The 23,489-nt window shown below is 43.1% G+C and overlaps 1 long non-coding RNA gene across 1 annotated transcript in view; it reads left to right on the forward strand.

Annotated features, from left to right (window-relative positions):
* LOC135104280 (uncharacterized) overlaps positions 1–23,489 on the forward strand; it is a 60,616-nt gene that overhangs the window by 22,181 nt on the left and 14,946 nt on the right. The window contains exon 2 of the long non-coding RNA XR_010270359.1: positions 8,181–8,232. This is a non-coding gene — a long non-coding RNA (uncharacterized LOC135104280). The remainder of the gene's footprint in view (positions 1–8,180; positions 8,233–23,489) is intronic.

Consider the following 23,489-nt stretch of genomic DNA (forward strand, 5'->3'; position numbering starts at 1 on the left):
TGTGTGTTGAGAGAGAGAGAGAGTGAGAGAGAGAGAAAGAGAGAGAGAGAGAGAGAGAGAGAGAGAGAGAGAGAGAGAGAGAGAGAGGAGGGATGAATAGATAGAGTCAGATACAGGCAGGCAGGCAGACAGACAAAGAGACACAGACAGAGTTTCCTCGTAATTTTAGCAAGCTACTTTTTAATTAATTAACACAGGATTAAAGTGTCCGGGTGAGGACTTCCAGTGTGTGTGTGTGTGTGTGTGTGTGTGTGTGTGTGTGTGTGTGTATACGTGCGTGCGTGTGCGTGCGTGCGCGCGCACGCACGCTCGTACGGGCGTGCGTGCTGACATTAAATTTAAATTTTATAAATGGAGCACATTAACCCGTCGATTTTACCTTTGTACGTTGTTTGTTGTAAAATTATTCACATGCTGAAAGAAGTTAAAAGATCCATAACTCTCTCTCTCTCTCTCTCTCTCTCTCTCTCTCTCTCTCTCTCTCTCTCTCTCTCTCTCTCTCTCTCTCTCTCTCTCTCTCTCTCTCTCTCTCTCTCTCTCTCTCTCTCTGAACACACATCACTACACCTCACCTCACCACACCTTCCCAACCCGCTGGACAGTCCGCGCATCAAATATTGCCGCCCATTGGTCAGACGCTTACGTGTTGAACATCACGCGGGGTTCCTCACATCACGTGATTCATGGGCGAGAGTTACCAAGTGAGAGGGGCGAGCCGAAGATGAATGTGTCTGCAAAGTCGTGAATCATCCATCCGGGAGACAAGTGTTGACAAGCCGGCGACGAAGGGAGTGATGAGGGTGACGCTGGTCGTAAAGATATAGGGAAGAGAGAGAGAGAGAGAGAGAGAGAGAGAGAGAGAGAGAGAGAGAGAGAGAGAGAGAGAGAGAGAGAGAGAGAGAGAGAGAGAGAGAGAGAGAGAGAGAGAGAGAGAGAGTAGAAATAAAAAAGAAAAATAGAACTGAAGAAGAGATCATTTACGGCAGGTGAAATGGAAAGAGAAGAAGAGAGGAAGAGTAGAGGAAGGAGGGGAGGGGCATAAGTGGAGGCCACCAGGGAGGCGGAAGACTCTTGGGAGAGAAACTGAGAACTGGTGGTTCGTATACACAATGAAGATTCTCAAATAGAGGGAAAAAAATGCCCAAAAATACTGACCTGAAAATGCCTTAGGTCAGTGTTTACCAAACTTTTCCAATAAGTGACCCTTTTCAGTAGTACCAAACCTACCATGACCCCATCCTTTATAAGTCTTCTAAAAGTCCACTAATTTTTTTAATGGCGCAGACACATTTAGAACATAAGAACATAAGAAATAAGGGAAGGTGCAAGAAGCCATCAGACCCACACGTGGCAGTCCCTGTATGAAATATATCTTCCTATTTCCACCTATCATCCCCATCCATAAATCTGTCTAATCTTGTCTTAAAGCTCCTTAATTACTCAACACTAACAACTTGATTACTGAGTCCGTTCCATTTATCTACCACTCTGTTATTTAAAAGATTAATCACAGAAGAGAGAGCAGTAAATAAATGTTTGTTATTGTTTATCACTGTTTATTAATGTTTGTTACTGTTTATTAGCAATGACTGAAAATTCAGCCCCGTCCCTGCAAGCTGAATGTACATACAATTGGTGCCTCCATGACCCCCAGGAAAGGGCTGATGATCCCTAAAGGAGTCATGAGCCGTACTTTGGGAACCACTGCCTTAAGTTGTTTATCTTTTTTTATCTATATTTTTTTTTCATTTTCTTTTTAAGCGAGTTTCTCAAGTAAAATATGTGACATTGTGAGGCACGTGTAGCTCTGTGCCCGTATATCGTCCGACAAACCTTATTACGAACATTCCAAGCTGCGTAACTCGAGAATTTCAAATACTTGTTATGTTCCTTAGGAGACTTAATATTTCTTGTTAATTTTCCTCTTTTTTTATTTTTGACCCAACGTGAGGTGTACTGAATTTAGTCTTTATATTACTTTTAGTGTAGCAATTTTTCTATCATATTTTTCACAGGGGGAAAGAACCGACCAGTTTACGGAAGGATACGTATAAGACCCGTATTAAGGAGCGCTTCGAACACCACAGATATGATTGGCTGGGTTCCTTTAGGTATTCTATCCCACTGATAACGTAAAAAAAAAAAGAAAAAAACATTAAACTTGCACTAAAAATCACTAAAACTCCCTTTAAAGACTTCAAACAACCATTACGGCCTGTTAAAAGTAGTCTATGGGCATTCAAACGTGAGAGAGTACGGTCTTCACGTCAGCGCTCTCTCTCTCTCTCTCTCTCTCTCTCTCTCTCTCTCTCTCTCTCTCTCTCTCTCTCTCTCTCTCTCTCTCTCTCTCCACGAGCGGATAGTAGTAGTAAGAAAACACCGCGACTCACATTGTAAGGCTTCTCCCACACCAGTATAGTCCATCGTTGCTTAACTGCCTGTGAAAGGGAAGAAAACAATGCGTCTGAGCTTCGTTGTGTGTTAAAAAAAAAATAGATGTATCTCTTTAAAAATTGGTGAAACGTGAACGCGAATGAGAGAGAGAGAGAGAGAGAGAGAGAGAGAGAGAGAGAGAGAGAGAGAGAGAGAGAGAGAGAGAGAGAGAGAGAGACTTGTACGTAATTTTCACAAACGTCGGTGGTAGGCGCAGAAAAGCAATTAAGAAATACGCAAAATTTCCCACATAACACCACCCAGTCTTTCCTTCTCGCACTTCACCAAAGGAGAAAGGGGGAGGGGAAAGGGGGCGATAAAAAGCAGACGCACCACGCAAACTTTGACGGGCCGTGAGAAGCCGATACAAAAGCCTAGCCAAAAATACCCCAGGCCATGTTAGGTCATCCCCCTCGTGGTGAAGAAAAGAAAACTGGTGTCTGCTTTTTTTTAGGTCAACAAATTTTGCAAAATGGACGGAACTTGTAACGCCTGAGGAGGGTGTGAAAAGTGGCCACGACGGGATGAGAGAGAGAGAGAGAGAGAGAGAGAGAGAGAGAGAGAGAGAGAGAGAGAGAGAGAGAGAGAGGTCGACAGACAGACAGAAAGAGACAGACAAACAGTTGGAAAGAAAGAATGACAGACAGACAAACAGAGAGACAGACACACAAACAGTAGACAGACAGACAAATAAACAAATAGACAAAGCATGCCTTCCCGTTCGTTTGCCTCGTTGTATTACACTTTTTATTTTTTATTTATTCATCCGTATCCTGTCCATCTCGCTAAGGCAAGACATAATCACTACCTTCACTCTTGTCATTCCTCACAAGCTCCAGAATTCCCTGCCTGTGTTTGCCCTCCATCTTTCTTTGACTTGAACTATTTCGAGATGAGTATTGGGTCACTACGGGATCAAATTGGCTTGCTTATTTGAAATTTATTTTTTTAATTGACATTTTTGGAAGTGTCGATTTAGTGATTTTTCCCAATCCACCCTGCCATTCTCTCTCTCTCTCTCTCTCTCTCTCTCTCTCTCTCTCTCTCTCTCTCTCTCTCTCTCTCTCTCTCTCTCTCTCTCTCTCTCTCTCTCTCTCTCTCTCTCTCTCTCTCTCTCTCTCCACATCCTTCACGCGTAAAAGACTAATGCTAACATACATGCACTCAATAATCTATAGCACTGAAGGAGATCCGTCAAGAAAGCATCATCAATTGGTCATAGGTTCGAGGCACAAGTTTAGAGGCTCAGGCAGTGGGGCTTGTATTTTTCAAACCCTCGATTACATGGGGTCAGGAGTGCATAGAGCTACAGCTTTGTATGAAATTGGGAATGTGGCCTTGGAGGAGGAGGAAGAGGAGGAGGAGGAGGAGGAGGAGGAGGAGGAGCACATCATTTACATTTTAGTACGCCATCTAGTATCACCATCCTCGATATTTGGTGATGAATGGCTGCTTAATGCTTCATGATGAGTAAGATGAAGCGACCAATAAATACTGTGTTGTCCCTACTCAATGTTCTGTTTGCCTTTTTCGACGACGATATATTGCATAATAACACCTTTACTTCATTCCTTTTGACGTACTCTTTAGGTCGATAAAACTTTAAAGAGCTTGAACGGCTGCTTGGCAAACGGTGGCTTTCTTCTGCTTTGTTGAGTGAGCTGCCTAAGGTTACGGTCAGGAGTCAGTGAACCAGCCTTGCTTAATTTCATGTCTTGCCCGCAATTTTGATGGTTAAATTTTTACACTTGCTATAATGACACTGGGTATGTGGGCCTGGTATGAGAGAGAGAGAGAGAGAGAGAGAGAGGGAGAGAGAGAGAATGACTGACTGACTGACTGACTGACTGACTGACTGACTGACTCAATAACCTCAACTGTTTTTTTCATTCCGGGATCAGCTTTCGTAAGGCAGACGGTGAGCAATATTTAATCCATGTCCATAATGAAGCTCAGAGGAAAGTCCATTGCCCGCTCTTCAATCCCCCTTTCCATCCCCTCCAACCCTCGCCTGCCTCCTTGCCTGCCTGCCAGTCTGCCACACTCGCCTCGCCTCCCACCTTTGTTCCCTTCCCACCTGAAGACGCAAGATATGAGACCCGACTTCGAAGGGCAAGAAATAATTCACACTCGAGGTCTTGAAGTCTGGAATCCTTGGAGGGTTTTTCTTTCATGATTTTTGTATTTCTTCCCTTTTCTTTTTCATGTTATTTTTTTTTACTCGTATTTTTCTTTTCATCTGCGTGAGTTCCCGTTTAAAGATCGGCCGTGTTTCTGGATTTTCTTTCTGTCCAAACAACGTTGACTTATTCTGTTTGTACGTCAGTCAGTCAGTTTTGTCTCGCTGTATGTTTCTCTCTCTCTCTCTCTCTCTCTCTCTCTCTCTCTCTCTCTCTCTCTCTCTCTCTCTCTCTCTCTCTCTCTCTCTCTCTCTCTCTCTCTCTCTCTCTCTCTCTCTCTCTCTCTCTCTCTTCTGTTTCCACAATCGGCCGCAGTCTTTCCCGCAGGAGGTGGTCGCCCGGAGTCCGTGATGGCGACAGTAACAGTGCAATAACTCTTTAAAATTATGGTCCATTGGGTCTCATCCAGAAACCAGTGCCTTCTAACAAGGTCCAAGTCGATGATTTAGAGAGAGAGAGAGAGAGAGAGAGAGAGAGAGAGAGAGAGAGAGAGAGAGAGAGAGAGAGAGAGAGAGAGAGAAAGTTGATGGATGAACCAAACATCATATATTTAATATATATATATATATATATATATATATATATATATATATATATATATATATATATATATATATATATATATATATATATATATATATATATATATATATATACTCGTATATATATTAATTTAATATAACGCATCTCCAGTGGTACATGAAAACTTCAAACGGATGAATTAAAAGACATACATAAATATATAAAATTAAGTATCTGTCTCCAGCCTCCACATTCTCTGAATAACTTGTAATAGTACTCGTATAAGCCAACAAATGGATTCAGAAATGTACAGTTTTTATTACGAACCCACAAAGCTGACTGACTGCCATGTTTGAGCCCCGGAGGACTTAGTGTGGCATCCAGGACATATTTATATGTTAGTGCGTGCCTCATCTGAGCTCCGTCTGTGCCACCCATGAATGCATCATCAGTGCGGGAATGGACAGACTCACTTCAAAATGGGACTGTTGTAGTAATTCTACGTACACTGTACAGGAGGATATAAATCGTTCTCATTTATCTCGTAAATTTCACAAGTACAGTGTTTATTACGGAATATTGTTTGTTTTGATGGAGCTTTTTAGGTCAAACTAGAGACGGAGCCACTTAAAATCTGAACATTTTTGTTGTGCATTATGAATATTCTGTCTTAACGGAAATATTTTAATTATGATTACAGAACGCTTTTGAGATATGTTAGAGAGAGAGAGAGAGAGAGAGAGAGAGAGAGAGAGAGAGAGAGAGAGAGAGAGAGAGAGAGAGAGAGAGAGAGAGAGAGAGAGAGAGAGAGAGCTGTTTCTTAGTCCAGTCATATTCCTGTAATACCGCCTGAAAACCTTGCTACATTTTATAACAACTACATTATTACTGACGTTGTCGCATTTCCTCAACCTGATCTTTACTGCAGCCTCTGTCACGGTTATCTACACGGGTAAGGGCAGACACACAGCACCACGGCCCCACGCATTCATACTCGTCTATAAAAAGGAATATATTAAGCCCTTATATTTATTGCATGAACGAGGCACGACGTAACATAAATTCTTCGTGTTTAAGTATGAAAAATGTAATATGTTGTAAAGAACGTCATTCTCGTTTTTAAAGTTACATGAGAGAGAGAGAGAGAGAGAGAGAGAGAGAGAGAGAGAGAGAGAGAGAGAGAGAGAGAGAGAGAGAGAGAGAGAGAATACCCTGTTCGTTTTCTTTTTTTTTTTCCAGTCTAGAATCATGAGACAACTAATTAACACGTTATCCTACTTATGTCACGTACCTGCAGTGTTCCCAGGCCACCCCAGATACACACGTTTATCTGAAGAGTACATACTCAGATCATCAACTTCATCCACCAAACCTTCAGACCATAGGTAAAGGAAAGGTACGTACCGCGGATTCTGTCCCTCGAAAATTCTCCACCTCAAAAACACACATACACTACACTTGTCAGTTTGTTAGTTTTCCTGGGGCTGAATCCATTTATGTCACCCTTCGTGTATTGACAAAGCCGTGAGAGCGAGACACGTACATTAAGAATATCTCGCCTGGAAGAAAGTCTGCGTATGAATCCCATCGCGTTTTACTAAGTCATTGGGAGGGAATCGCAGTTTGGTGGCAAGATCAGGTGATAGGGAAGAAAGGTTGTTGAAAATGATGCTGTTGCTTTCATAAGTACGTTCATTCTTTTTTTTCCTTTTTTCAGCTCTTCGACTTTTTGGCCTCTTTCTTTCATCTTTTTTTTCCCCTTTCTTCCTATTTTCGTCCACTTCGTCATTGTTGTTGCTGTTGTTGTTGTTGTTGTTGTTGTTGTTGTTGTTGTTGTTGTTGTTATTACTATTATTACTATTATTAACATCATTATCGTTATCATTATTATCATTATCATTATTACCATTATCCTTATCATTATCATTATTATCATTATCATTATTACCATTATCCTTATCATTATCATTATTATCATTATCATTATTACCATTATCCTTATCATCATTACCATCATCACCCATGTAGATGTTGTTGGCGTTTTTTGTCGTCGTTGTTGTTTTTCTTATTTTGATGATGATGATGTTGTTGTTGTTGCCATTATTACTACACCGTTATCATTACTACACCGTTATTATTACTACACCGTTAGCATTATCATTATCACCATTCATATCATCAAAACCACCACCCCTATCTTAATTGCCCCTCACATGACTCGTACAGCCACAGTATGTTTCCCCCTTTCACTTCCCCATATCTCTTGTTTCCTTTCCTATCCTTGCAGTGTTAGTTTGCCTAAGATGCAGTGCTTTCCTCTCAGCAACTCAATGCCTTTACTTTTCCAGGAAACAAAAAATGGCGCAGAGGTTCAAAAGGAGTATTTTTCCCCCCTTTCAGTTGCACAATAACACGGAGTGGAGTGGAGGTGAGGAGGTCAGTGCCGGGTCACCTGAGAGGGAGGGAGGGGAGGTGAGGATGGCTGGAGGAGAGTGAAGGATAGCGGTGGCTCTGTTTGATGTCTGGGAACTCTATTTGCTAGATTCCCTTGCCTCCTCCTCCTTCTCCTCCTCCTCCTCCTCCTCCTCCTCCTCCTCCTTGTCTTCCTGTTCTTCCTTCTGCTTGTTTTTATTTTTCTTCTGGTGATCAAACTTGTCTCTTTTCCATTTTTCTCTCTCTCTCTCTCTCTCTCTCTCTCTCTCTCTCTCTCTCTCTCTCTCTCTCTCTCTCTCTCTCTCTCTCTCTCTCTCTCTCTCTCTCTCTCTCTCTCTCTCTCTCTCTCTCTCTCTCTCTCTCTCGTCCTGGCATCTCACCCTCCATGCATACAACAGTGCTTCACTTACTCCCTTTGTCTTTTGGTTGTATTTACGTGTGCGGCATTCTTTTCTGCTACATTCTTAGAATGATGCTTTCCTTCGTATTTTTATTACTATGTTGCTGTGTTGTGATGATGCCTTTCATGTTGTTATTATCATTTTATATTGATCTTTCTTTTTCGTCTGAGAAAGTTGTAATGCTTTTTTTTTTTTTCTTGCCATTCAACAGGAAGATTGTAGTGATGAAACGACGATGCCATGATGATTGCTGGAGTGTTCCTGTGAGTATCAATTTCCTGTTGCTGTGTGTTGTCGTGTTACTTAGCCATTTGACAGCCAATGACTTATTTGAGTGAAGTGACACTCGGCAGAAAACTGCTATTACTAAAATCTTAACCCACCTAATTATTCAACCTTTTTAGAATAGTCCTTCAAACTTCCATCTCACCACGTTACTAAGCTTGGAGAAGAGTCATAACTGCCAAAGCGTTAGTGTTTTCTTATTACATGTACCATTGGCCCCTGTTCAAATTAGGCGTCTTCAAACGTGTATTTCGTAACGCACGCTTGAAAATATAGTAAAAGTTTATAGATGTATACACGTCCTGTCGTGTTTTCCTCAAACGGTGATCTACATAAACACGCAATGCGATATTTCTTTTCCTATCACGAATTTGTTCTGTCGTTCGGGATACAAGTGTTTACACGAGGACGGATACACACACTGGAAAACGCTGTGTTTCGAAAGTGACGCAGAGCCTTATTGGCTGAGTGGCTTGCGGTGCTAGCCAATGAGAAAAGCGATCGCACGTTGCTATGTCGACCCCAGAACTTGGAAGATCAATCTGTGCAGTCTGGCGGGGAGATGACACACCCATACCCATGCTGACAGTGAACACCCCTACGGAGCCTGATGCATGCCAAATGGCACGACTGAAAGCGCTTCACGTGTACAACCACCGGATTTTCTCCACGGTAAGCACTACTTATGAAAAACACAATAAAAAAGTGAAAATTTGATAATCATTAATAATAATAATAATATTATTAATAATAATGATAATAATGGTGATATTATTATTGATATTATGATTATTATTATTATTATTATTATTATTATTATTATTATTATTATTATTATTATTATTATTATATCAATAATAGCAGCAACAACAACATAGACATTAAAAAGAACCCAGTAACAACACTAATAATATCAGCACCACTAAAACAGCAATCCTTATCCAACACCTTTTCCCAGCAGCACTCCCTTCCTCACGCTCCCAGCACAGCAGCAGCAACAACAGCAGCAGCAGCAGCACGTGGACGGCAGAAGGCAGGAGAGAGGAGGGAGGAGGAGGAGGAGGAGGGGTTTGCACGGCGATAAAGCGTGTGGAAAAAGAAACCGTGTCCAAGGTATAAATTTTTGTGTGGATGCAGTAATGTCAGAACGAGGGCAAAGTTTAAGTGAGGAATGGCGCAACTAGTCCTAGCTACACGGACTTATTAGTAGCGTGTGTCGTTTAGTGCCGCTTTTTTTTTTTTTTCAGGAAGGACGTGAGGGCGATGTGTCAGCAGGGAGCGGAGAGAAAGGGAGAGAGGAAGAGGAAGAGATGAACGGGGACAGGCGTGGGTGGGAGCAAGTCGTCCCAGGGCAGCCCAGCCAGCCAGCAGCAGCAGGTCGTCATGTTCGAGAGGACAGGAAGGGAGGTATGTGTTAGAGGAGTCGTGTGTGTGTGTGTGTGTGTGTGTGTGTGTGTGTGTGAGTGAGATCCTGATATAGGTTCCTGTGCATATACTTCCTTGATTCATAATAGATTAAAGATAATAGAAAAAAAATACATTACACAGGAATAAATGAAAAAATATCTCAACCTACATGCATGAAGATACTGGTAGTGATGCCTGTGTTTGTAGTACCTGTTTGCTTCATGATATATTAAGGAAAGTAAGTAAAAAAAAAAAGCATATGAGACAGGAGTAAGTGAAGAAACGCCTCAAATACATACCTATATACATAAATTAACATACCGATCACAAAATTCACTCCCGCTGCGCCACTATTTTCACGCCCAGCAGCCAGCCAACCGTCAGCCAGCCAGCCAGCCAGCCAGCCAGCCAGCCAGCCAGCCAGCCAGCCTCACCGCCGCTAAATCACTCCCTCAGTTTGTCGTTCGTCCTCAACTTTCACGCCGTCGCTTGAAACTCTTCGGGGAAGCTTTTCACGCACTCCTCAAAACATGCCTTTACCTCCTCGCCCTGCATTTCCCTCCCTCCATGTCTTTCTCCTTCCCTCTTATCCTTTCCCTCTCTCCCTCTCTATCCGTTGTGTGCTCCACCGCATATTTTCATTCCTCCATATACTGCACACACACATACACCTAGACACACACAGCACAGCACAGGACAGCACAGCACAGCACAGCACAGCACACACAGACCAAGGCTCCAATGAAGATAACCTCTCACTTCTGATCGTATTTCTCACCAAGCTTCCTATCTTTTCATTCACTCCACTAACGGATATACACTCCACACACGATTGCTGGCCCTTCCCTCCCTCTTTTTCTTTCTTCCTTCCCTCTCTCTCCCTCTTCTCTGTCTCGTTCTCTCCCTCCCACCTTCCTGCCCTTCCTCCACAACGCTGTCCCTCACCCACCGCCCTCCTCGCTTCCCTTCACTGTGGCATCGGGGACCGTGGCAAGAGAGTTTTCATTACTGGGTCGAGGCTCATCCATTGTTCCTCAGCACACCTGGGAGCGAGAGAGAGAGAGAGAGAGAGAGAGAGAGAGAGAGAGAGAGAGAGAGAGAGAGAGAGAGAGAGAGAGAGAGAATAGGAAAGCAGACAAGATGAAAGGGAGAAAAAGACAAAAAGACGGAAGCAGGCAGAAATATAGACAGGGAAATGGCACCGACAGAGAGAGAGAGAGAGAGAGAGAGAGAGAGAGAGAGAGAGAGAGAGAGAGAGAGAGAATCAGGGGAAGTGAGGGTTTGACCAAAGAATTGGTTGCGTAGGATTTTCCCCTTCTAGTGTAGTGCTTCTCGTCACCACTCGTCCATCTGAAGGTGCGCCAGAATTGTGTCCTCGCTCTCCACTGCCGCATTTTTTCTCTCTCTCTCTCTCTCTCTCTCTCTCTCTCTCTCTCTCTCTCTCTCTCTCTCTCTCTCTCTCTCTCTCTCTCTGGCTGAATTATCGTGTGAGAAATAGAGAAGTGGAAGGTCAGTGTAGAATATCAGAGGGTAATCTCGTGTATATGTTTTCTTAATGAGTTTCAGAGTCAAAATATGCAATATGTTCCTCATTGGAAACTCTTGTTACAAAATCTCCTTATTGGAAGTCATGGATGAGATGATGACGGATTTACGTACGTGGATTTGTATCGTCTCGGGTTTGTATCGTCTCTTAATATGATCAGATTCTCAACAACAATAGCATTAGCAACAATAATATGCTAGATTCATTACACCGCGAATAATTGTTTTCGTGAAATGGCTCGTATTCGTGTTGAGAGGAGAAAAGCAGGAGGATGTTAAGAGGAAAAAGAGGGGAAGGAGGAAGAGGAAGAATTAGCGGCTATTTTCATCAAATATGAATCTCCCAGAATTCCCCTCAAAAGACTCTTAATTCGGTTCTTAACTATTCATGGCCTTGCATTTTAAACTGCTTCCCTCACCACTCATCCATTTATGTCTGGTAACCAATCTGTGCAAGCGAATTAAAAAGTAAACATTGGATCTCCCGTTTCATCAGCGTGACACCCCACAGCTGGACGGTGCGAGGGGGCACGACACCTCAAAGGAGTATTGAGAGCGGTATTCACGGGTTAGGGGAGACTGAAGCCTGTGGTCGTGTCACTAACTGCAGGAAACAACGACACAGAAGGAAGGGAGAAGGGAAGGGTCCAAGTTTCCTTGCCCGAGAAGGATATTTTCGAGGTTAAACACACACACGTATGTAACTAGTCCAATCATAATGCAGAGTAGGAGTGGCCTGATTCCTCGCTGAAGTGGCTCATTATTCTGCCCTCGTTATTTCATTTGAGGGATTTCTATCAATGAATGGCGAGGGTAGTTCAGGGGTATTGTCAAATGTTTGTTTCAGCGTCAGTTGTTTCAATGACAGACCTGGAAGCAGATTAAAGGTTAAATTAAAGGGTAAACACTTATGTATAACACAGTCCTTGTCATAAAGTATTTAGCTTGGCTGGCTGATGACCTGTCTCCTTAATCCCATTATAATTTTGGCAGAGAAGAACCTTACATATTATGTTTTCCTCATTCATAGCAGATGGATAGGTTGACGCGAGTACTTGCAGGGAACAATAGCAATGAACTGAACTAAACTCTGTCCATGTGCAAGGGTGGCGAGAATAAATTCGTACGCCGCCACAGATTCTAAGACCAACGAAATGATGAATATCGAGGTTATCCGCCTCATTGTGTATGTCTCCCCATGTCCTCCCTCAAAAGACACCCCACCACAACTCACCTCGCGCCTCAGCCTCACCTCCAGCCTCTCGGTAAGTAGGTGTACGGGTGCCCCGCTGGCCAGGGAGCGCCAGGTGTCTCTGGTCTCTCTGCCTCGATAGGAGTCCAGACGCTTACTGTTGCAGGTTGAGGTTCATAGTACTGTTGTATTCTGGTGTGGTAGAGATTTTCGTGTAATTACTATTTTTCATTTTATTTACTTATTCATTTTTTATTATATTTTAGCCTATTTTTATTTTATTTTTACTATTTTTTATTAGTTTATTTACATTATTTTTTCGTTGTTTTTTTTTTTTTTTATATAATCGAAAACATTAATAAGTTGCACGTTTCCACTTTCAGTTGTGTGCCCCTGTGTGTGAGAGTGACGGCTGGGATAGCGAAGACATCAGCACTGCTCTGGAGGGCGGGAGGTGCATGCTGGCCTCCTCTTTTTGATACAGCCACACAATGGAGGACCAGCAGCAGGCCCACGTGGGTCATCTTGGCCGCGGCGTGGGGAGAACACGGGAGCTATCGGAGCAGGCATGAGTGTTGTACTACTTGCTTTATTTTTTTTTTTTGTTGCAGCACTGGTTAGTAAATGAATATGGAACATGTCCTTATCAAAGTATACATTAGATATACATTACATGTTTTTTTAAATGAAGGAATTCTTCCAAATTTCTAAAGTAATCGCGATAAAGAGGTAGGTTCCAGCTTCATTCTCAACCACCACCACCACCACCAACAACAACAACAACAACAACTGTAGCTCCAGAATATTTTCTCTTCGTAAGTAAAAAGTCACCCAAGACAACAGCGACCGACGCCTTTTTGTCCAACACCTTCCCCTCTAATAATATTCAATTAACGTTAAGGAGAAAAACGAGATATGTACACACTGCGACACTGTTCTCCCCTGGACAAGTTCCTCATTAGCTGAACAAACAGCTCGCTCCGTTAGGCCGGGAGGAGGAGGAGGAGGAGGTCGCCTGCTGCTTAATTGGTGCGACGGGCGGTTCTTCCCTCGGCAAATAAAACGCCCGTAATCAACGCTTGAGGAGGCCTGGGATAACTTAATGAGCCAGCCGAATGTCACTCATCTCCGGAGAAAGGGAAGGTCGAGAGAGAGAGAGAGAGAGAGAGAGAGAGAGAGAGAGAGAGAGAGAGAGAGAGAGAGAGAGAGAGAGAGAGAGAGAGAGAGAGAGAGAGAGAGAGAGATTGATTCTGAAGCCTTTTCGTCCTCTTGTCTTGTGCCCCGTGTTTGATAGAAATAAATGGAAAGGCAAAGAAGAGGCGTAAAGAACATGCTGTGGGTGGGTCTGAGGTGCCGCAACAAAGGTGTCTTGTAGGTGGTGGTGAAATGGAGCGCGGTGGAAAGGGGAGGGAAGAGTTATGTGGGATGAAAGGAATATAGCGGGGGTAACTTTTTTTTTTTTTCTTGTGTGTGTGTATTGGAAAGTTTTAGGCAGCAAGAGCACGTGGGAGGTTGAAATGAGACTCTGGTAAGATGAGTTTGATCTGACGGAGATGCTTGCTGAGGAGGTACACACACACACACACACACACACACACACACACACACACACACACACACACACACACACACACACACACACACACACATCTCTTTGTTCATTTTGTGCTTTGATGCACTTAAGGTGGTGACGGCGAATGAATGATGATGATAAGTAATCATATGTTTAGGGGAAAAGCTGGAAACTACCTATTTGGAAGATCTACATTAGAAGTTGGTGAGAATTCCTTCATTATTATAAAAATAGACAAAACACCTATCACCAAAGAGCACCTTTTAAGAACAAGCTCCATATTCTTATACATACCAGTGACTGTTGTGGCGAGGGTTTTCCGGAATGCTATTAACTTGCCACGGTTCTATTTAACCTCGCAACAACCTTGCTTAATCCGGCGCCACGGTAGCCTCGTAACGTTGTGTTTCTCTTGTTGTCTGTCCCGTGTCTCGAGGGGCGCGGTCAGGGCGTGTTGCGGATCACTCTCCCGCGCCAAAATTATTAGTTTTCTCCCTGGCGTGTCTTGAGTCTTACCCTCCTCCGCCGCTGGCAAAACACCAACTTTAGAATACTAGACTGACGAACTCCATCAGAAGAAAGAAGCCATCAGGACTTTACTGCGTGGAAAGTTGTAACGAGGTTTGCTGCCTCTTCAGGTGGGTCCATCTCCCTCTCGGCCCATGTGCACTAAATTTAAAAGCCGAGGGAGGTTTCCAGAAAAATGCCGTCGGAACAATTTGCAGGCACTGTGTTTTGCGGCGACGCTCCTGAATAGGTCTTTCCGCCTCTTTCCAGCGAGGCAAGGACAGCGCCACAAGGTATCTCGCAAGTGCAGCTCCACACGCGTCTCAATCCCTTCCTTCCTCTTTCCTTCCATCCCTCCCTCCAGCCAGGATCATTTCCTTCCCCTTATGAATTTTTTTCTTATCGGAATGAGGCGTTGCATTGACTGGAGCATCGACCTGGAGCGAAGGGGAAGCCGAGACGTATTTGATAATTATTGGGCTCATTATCAGCCTTGTTAAGGGCTTAATCAAGTTACCTGAGGCTGACCACACCTATGCCCCTCCACCTGGCAGATACGAGCATTGTAAGGCACACACTCCTCTGGTTTGAGATCATTAGCGCGGCAGCCTTCGACTAGCTATTGTGTTCGGTTATATGTGTCTTCCTCTCTGGCCTTGTTTGTCTCCTTGTGTCTGTTCACCACCATATTCTCTCTCTCTCTCTCTCTCTCTCTCTCTCTCTCTCTCTCTCTCTCTCTCTCTCTCTCTCTCTCTCTCTCTCTCTCTCTCTCTCTCTCTCTCTCTCTCTCTCTGCAATGCTTTGTTATCTCACATGACACACACACACACACACAAGCGTGATCACCCCTGTTTTTGTTTTTCTAGAACATGGCATCTGATGAATGTCTCACACATTGCAAAATACTCGTACATAATAATGATGAAGATGACGGTGGTGATATCGATGATGATGATACCAATAGTAGTATTAATATCAACTATTGTAACAACAACAATCACAACTGCAATGTTAACAAATGTGATAATGATAATAATAGCTGTAATGATGATGATGATGATGATGATGATGATAGTAATAATAAGAAAATAAAAATAAAGATTTTCATATAGTAGTAGTAGTAGTAGTAGTACTAGTAGTAGTACCAATAAAAGTGGTGGTGGCATTACTACTACTACTACTACTACTACCACCACCACCACCACCACCACTATTACTACGTTTATTAGCACTACTACTATTACTCCTAAACCTTTACTCATCTCCCACATAAACAAAGAACGTAACTGCAGAATCCTTATCACTCAAATCCCTCAGGAAACTCATATGAAAGCATTGAAAACACAGTGGCTCTGGCACTATCAACCTATATATAAAGCCAGTAAGAGAGAGAGAGAGAGAGAGAGAGAGAGAGAGAGAGAGAGAGAGCGCACCTTCCTTGCTAGCCACCGAGTCTCCTTCTGCACCCCGAACACTCTTACGTCGGCCACCGTCTTACTCGCAAATGCAGTCGAAGTGTTGTGGGACGTAAAAACGCACCAAAGTAGCCGGTCTGTGGGGACGCTGCCACGACAAACTTTGCCGATAAAGGAGACGAGCGAGCCGAGGCAGACCACCAAATGTCAGGAGCGAGTGAAAAAAAGGAAACACTGAGAACGGTAATGGTGAGGCTTAAGTTTCGCTCCAAAATTAGCTCAGGATACTTTTGGTATGTAGACAAAATATGAGCCTCGCCGAAACCTGTGTTGCTAACCTCTGTGTGTGTGTGTGTGTGTGTGTGTGTGTGTGTGTGTGTGTGTGTATGGATGGGTGAATGTGTGTGTGTGTTTTAATATACTGCCGCCGCTATTATGAACACCTTTGAAGACTAACCGATACACTTCTCTTAAAAATTTATATGTAGGAACGCATATAAAACATATGAAAAAGAATCCCAGAAATTACAAATGAAATGTTGCGTGGACCACTTCTTTGTGAGCGGCGGACACCACCACCACCACCTCCTCCTCCTCCTCCTCCTCCTCCTCCTCCTCCTCCTCCTCCTCCTCCTCCTCCTCCTCCTCCTCCTCCTCCTCTTCCTTTTCCTCTTTCTCCTCCTCCTCCTCCTCCTCCCGTCAAGCCTCTGTCAACCGGCAACACAGACTGGTCAGGAGGCAAATTTTCCTTAGGTCACCACATTAACTTACAGCAGGTGACTCACCTCTCTCCTGCAATCGAGGCAACACTTGTATTTTATGAAAGGATCGCATTTCATTATTCTTCCCGAAAAATGCAACCAGCATAAAGCGTCTTTTCAGGAAAAAAAAAATATACGAGGTTTCCTATCCGAAGAACTTTGTCGAAAGAGATGTCACAATATCACAAATTTTCGTTTTTCCGTGCAAGAAAGTGTTATCTACGATGTTAAAGTTGTGTTTTGTACGTTGTTTATTGCACGGCAGGTAAAGAGACGGTCTAGTTGCAGGGATTATGTCGTGCTAGTGGAGGCTGCCATGTTTCTCTTTATTCTATCTTAATTTTCTTGATAAATGTGTGTGTGTGTGTGTGTGTGTGTGTGTGTGTGTGTGTGTGTGTGTGTGTGTGTGTGTGTGTGTGTGTGGTGTACGCGCGTGTGTGCGCACGCGCCCATTTAATGTCCTCACACGGACGGGAATATGCATGATTTACATTTTTCATTTTATTTGCAATACGGCCGATTTAAAGGAAAAGAAAAAAAGTTGGTCGAGGCGACTTCGACAAGAAGCATCGCACCAGCACCTCTTAATTTCATCCTTTCTCTCTCTGTAATTACCTCGGAAACTCTTCGTGTCTCTTTCACCTTTCAGTTTTTTATTGAAGCAGAAGCCTCTCAAGCTGTTTAACTAAACTTTTCCCAAAACAATTCGCTCCGAGTTGTTATTTTCTTTAATTTTTCTTGAGTAAATTAGCGGCGCCATCTAATTACGAAATATACAGTTCTTGGCCAGCACGTGACCCCAGGTGACTGTCAGCTTCAGGTAAATGTCGTCAGCGATGAGAAAGCACTGTAACATTTCCAAACAGAAAACTGATCGGCGTATTCCTCCCTGCAACTCAAACGGTGTTCTCATTTTGTTGAATAAACCAATTGACGCTTTGCATTCCTTGCATTCTGTTCAGCAATTTGTATTATTGAAGCTGCTTCTTTACCCTCTCCCATTACGAGGGCAATTTGCACTCAGAGTATTTTATGTCATTAGGCGGCGCAATTTCCAATTTGAATTCAGGTGAACCTGTAATTTCACATCTGAGGTTCCCTCGTGGGGACTGGTAACGTAATATTTTACTTATAAACACGTGACCTTATATCATACAAATATATGTTTTTCAAGACTACACTCCTACTACTTTGCAGTGGTTAGTTTAGTTGCTTACGGTCATTTACACCGTATGTCATAGTGACTCAGGAATTCGCCGTGCTGGGTTGAAGCCGCGCTCTGCTGCACACCAACACGCTGCTGCCTCCTGCCACAATCCCTGACCGCCGCCTTGCCACTTCTAGGGGATAGCCGCTGTGGTCTGCGTAATCTTCATTTTTCATGCGTGCCGAAAGAGAGAGAGAGAGAGAGAGAGAGAGAGAGAGAGAGAGAGAGAGAGAGAGAGAGAGAGAGATTCCTTTCTTCCAAGGCCGATGATATCAATCAGTCCTGAAATATAACCACTTGTGGTTTACCTGCACGACCGTCGCTAGCATGCCAAGAGGGTCCCACCCACACCCTCACCCTCACATGCTTCATGTTCTCTTATCCCCACGCCCTCGCAGGGGACAGGTTGGGAGGCTAAGGAGGCCCCCCCACCTTCCCCCCGCACACCACTTGATCACCATCCACGCGGGCTTGTCAGACTTGCTGTGAATAATGAGGTGTGAAGGGTGGGAGGGGATGAGTCACTATACCCAGTAGGGAGAGGAGGATAGAGGAGAGGAAGAGGTGAACAAGGAGGAGGAAAAGGAGGTGAGAGAGGAGGCGGAGGCGTAGGAGGAGGAGGAGGATATAAGTGGATAAACCTATACAAATCTTTACTAATATATATATATATATATATATATATATATATATATATATATATATATATATATATATATATATATATATATATATATATATATATATATATCTTCGTTTATGATAGTGCTGGAAAGAAACAAAGTACAGTATAAAGGAAGAGAAGTGACGCTTAATCTACGGTTTGTGTTGGAAAAATATTTACTGGGATGATAATGTGCGGTGCGTATAGTGAAAGTGAAGTGTAGAGGTAGAGGAGTGGAACGGCTACTTTGTCTTTGCCTGGTGCTTTCAAGGGAGGCAGCATTTAGTCAAGCCTCAGCTCCGTTTAATGTACTTTTCACGTGCGAGATGCCGTATTAAAGTCATCCCTTGCAGTGTTAATTCCCGATGTTTTAAATCCTGATAGTGGTCACTGCCAGCGCCCCTTGAACACCAGTCAGTCACAAGTAAACGTAGGGTGGTAACCGTCGACTTGGGATTATTGGTATCGAATATAGCGTGGTGTAGTTCTGACTTCTGATCTTTCTAAAATTTCTGACTGGGGCACGACAAACTTGGTATTGCTCAATGCCTCAAAAACTCAATTCCTCCATCTATCAACTCGACACAACCTTCCAGACAACTATCCCCTCTTCTTCAATGACACTCAACTGTCCCCCTCTTCTACACTGAACATCCTCGGTCTGTCCTTTACTTATAATCTGATCTGGAAACTTCACATCTCATCTCTAGTTAAAACAGCTTCTATGAAGTTAGGCATTCTGAGACGTCTCCGCCAGTTTTTCTCATCCCCCCAGCTGCTAACTCTGTACAAGGGCTTTATCCGTCTATGTTTGGAGTATGCTTCACATGTCTGGGGGGCTTCCACTCATACTGCTCTTCTAGACAGGGTGGAATCAGAAGCTTTTCGTCTCATCAACTCCTCTCCTCTAACTGACTGTCTTAGCCTCTCTCTCACCGCCGCAATGTTGCATCTCTAGCTGTCTTCTACCGCTATTTTCATGCTAACTGCTCTTCTGATCTTGCTAACTGCATGCCTCCCCTCCTCCCTCGGCCTCGCTGCACAAGACTTTCTTCTTTCTCTCACCCCTATTCTGCCAACCTCTCTAACGCAAGAGTTAACGAGTATTCTCAATCATTCATCCCTTTCTCTGGTAAACTCTGGAACTCCCTGCCTGCTTCTGTATTTCCACCTTCCTATGACTTGAATTCCTTCAAGAGTGAGGTTTCAAGACACTTATCCATCAATTTTTGACTGCTGCTCTGACCCTTTTATGGGACTGGTATTTCAGTGGGCATTCTTTTTTTATTGGATTTTTTTTTTTTTTTGCCCTTGGCCAGTGTCCTTAATACATAAAAAAAAAAATTGTCGTGAATGCCACCCGTATGTGTGCAACCCGTAAAGGTTTTGAGAATCCCTATTGCCAAAAAAAGACATGTTTCTTCAGGGAATAACAATTAAGGTTTCGATTATGAAGTAGCCGTGTTTGAAGAGGCGTCTCTGAAAAGTTTTGATTGTACCTGACATAGATTTCCATTTAGTATATTGACAACGAGGTTAAAGAAAATGTCGACTTCGTTGCTCGTTCAATGCGTTTCAGTATTACATGTATTTTATAATCACTCTTTCTAGTGAGGAGCAAGGAGGAGGAGGAGGAGGAGGAGGAGGAGGAGGAGGAGGGGAAAAAGAAGAATACTGTCAATAGTATCTCAAAACTTTCGTCATTGCTAACAACGAAGAAGTTATCTTTATTCACTTTGTGTTTCGCTTTCATAAGTTAAAAGCTGGCGGAGCAATGTTTTGTGTTGCAACCCGAGACAGTGGTAGCAGTGATGGACGAGAGATGATTAGCGAGCGCGTCAAGACTCCCACAGAAACAGAGAAAAGAGAGAGAAAAAAAATCCAACGTGCTGTCAGCCGCCTTACCACCACCACCAACACCACCACCACCACCACCACCACCACCACCAACCAACACCAACTAACACCTTCCCATAAAAAGTATAGTAATACCCATCAGTTTTACAAAAAAGAAAGAGGACACAGTTGGGAACAATGAACAACGCCTACCACCATCACCACCACCACCACCACCTTCATCACCTCCATGATGTGTTTCAATTACCGAGTAGGATTTATGGTCTTGTAAATCCTTAGCGTGGATAGGCCTAAACGTAATCTTCAGTTGAGGAGGACGAGGAGGAAAACAATAAGACGAAGAAGAAGAAGAAAAAAATCAGGAGGAGGAGGAACGAAAGGAGGAAAAAGAGGAACAAGAACAAGGAACAAGGAGATCATAAAGAGAAGGGCGTAGAGAAGGAGGAACAAAGAAAACAAGAAAGCCCAGGAAGAGGAGGAGGAGGAGGAGGAGAGGAGTTAGAGAAAGATTGTGTTCATGATAGGTAAAGAGGGAAGGGTGGCGGACAATCGCGCCTCCCCTGGGTGGCCGCGGATGGCTCAGGTGGTCGCGGCTCTTCCCGTTATGAGGTGATTTATGAGGTAAGTCCGCGAGGCAACCGGTGAAGGAAGAGGAAAGTTTTGACACGAGAGGAAGGTGGTGGTGGTGGTGGTGGTGGTGGCGGTGGCGGTGGCAGCGGCGTTACTGAAGGGGAAGACAGCGTGCATGCTTTTTAGAGGGGCTGTGTGTGTGTGTGTGTGTGTGTGTGTGTGTGTGTGTGTGTGTGTGTGTGTGTGTGTGTGTGTGTGTGAAATAATAATTATAATAATAGTGATGATAATAATAATAATAATAATAATAATAATAATAAACGGTTTATTGATACGGCAGTTTACAAACTGAAAATGTACAGATGGGGTGGGAAAATAACATTAATCCTAAAGCTAAGTCTAGTCTAGAAACGTAAGATACTATTTATTGATGGCTCGCACGATGGTGGGAATCGCGTCTGTAAATCGTGTTCTTAATATCTCATTCATCTTTTAATTGCGTATATATGTGTATTAAAAGGCCAAGTTTATTAACGGTTTAATAGTAAGGCAAGTCCGTTTTTGTTTATCTGTATAGTGTGCAAATCCTTTTACAGAAAGTGATATGCATATGTATGCTCATATGTTTGTATATATATTGTGTGATGAACTATTAATAAAAGGAATTTTTTACACACACACACACACACACACACACACACACACACACACACACACACACACACACACACACACACACACACACACACACACACACACACACACACACACACACACTACAAAGTGATGAAGGAAGGAACAAATACTACATATACATCAAAGTGTAGTGATATCACTGATCTACAGTTGTACATTTGGCTGAGGAAAGATTAATTGCCTCTTTGATCAGTTTTCATCATCGCCTCCCATGTCACCGCCACTTTACCTTTACTTGTGCGTGCGTTAGTTGGAGATTAATGTCCGTGTTACGAAGGCGTATTTTGCACGTAACTTAAGCACACACACATAACACCATGATTTTGAAGGGGAAGTTAAAAGCAAGTGAAGGTTGAAAGCGAAGAGAAATCAGTATCATCTCTCTCTCTCTCTCTCTCTCTCTCTCTCTCTCTCTCTCTCTCTCTCTCTCTCTCTCTCTCTCTCTCTCTCTCTCTCTCTCTCTCTCTCTCTCTCTCTCTCTCTCTCTCTCTCTCTCTCTCTCTCTCTCTCTCTCTCTCTCTCTCTCTCTCTCTCTCTCTCTCTCTCTCTCTCTCTCTCGTTACAAAGAAAAGAACGACACACAATATCTCACATCAGGATGCAACATCTCAGCCACTCCTTACTCTACTCACTCACCCAGAGGTCTCCTGCGCCCCCCGTCCACTCTACGCTGCTCCACCCACACCCTGTCACTCCTGAAACGCTCCCATCCCCTCCCACCTCTGTACCCACCGTCCTCCCTTTCGTCAGGCAAACAAGCTGAAAAAAAAAAAAAAAAGGTAAGCGTGTCCTCGTGGTGAAACTGTGACAAATTGACGGCCCGGGTCTGCGGCAAACACATGAGTCATGCAAATGAATTCTGGTCGGCAGACGTGGCACATTTGCCCATAAATACGTGTCTGAGGGATGACTGCACCGCCGGCCAGGGTAAACGGCGTCCGGGAATTTACAGTAATGATGTCGATACCGATCAGGCTCAACTTTCTCCTCATATTTCCCGTGTCCTTCATTGCTCTCATTTTCCCCTCCACGGTAGCAGCTTGGCTCTTGCGCGCTGCCACACACCCACCCATCCACCCCAACACCACAGCACCACCACCCCTTGCTCTTTCTCTCTTTCTTTCTTTCTTGCTTTCTTTCTGGTTTTTGTTTTGTTTTTTTCTCTCTTTTATGTGTTAGGTTTATATTTCTTTTTTTTATTCGTTCAGTCTCACATTTTTTTCTTTCTTTCTTCTTGAGCTCGTGTTTTGCTCCTCCATATTTTATCTGTTATTGTTCTTTCTTTCGTTCTTATTTCTTTTTTTCTTTTCCTCATTTTTTCTGTTTCATATATATATATATATATATATATATATATATATATATATATATATATATATATATATATATATATATATATATATATATATATATATATATATATATATTTTCCTTCTTTTTTTCCTTCCGTTTACTTTTTTTGCTTTATCTTCTTTAGTTCGTGTTTTGCTGTGCGCTTTATTTTATCTACAGTGTCATCGTTCTCTCTCTCTCTCTCTCTCTCTCTCTCTCTCTCTCTCTCTCTCTCTCTCTCTCTCTCTCTCTCTCTCTCTCTCTCTCTCTCTCTCTCTCTCTCTCTCTCTCTCCCTCTGTGTTTTCTTGTGTTAGCTTAATTTCTTTTTTTTTGTCCCGTCTTTTTTTCCATATTTTCCTCAAAGTTCGTGTTATGGTGGGTGTTATCCGTCGTGGCTGTATGTTGGTTGTTACTGTTGAGCTAGACAGTATTGGTGATAAGTGGTAATGATATGAATGAAGATAGTAGCAGCTGTACCTGATGATATATTGTTGCATGTAGTAATAGT

Source organism: Scylla paramamosain, chromosome 1 (genome assembly GCF_035594125.1).
Source record: "Scylla paramamosain isolate STU-SP2022 chromosome 1, ASM3559412v1, whole genome shotgun sequence".
Classification (NCBI taxonomy): domain Eukaryota; kingdom Metazoa; phylum Arthropoda; class Malacostraca; order Decapoda; family Portunidae; genus Scylla; species Scylla paramamosain.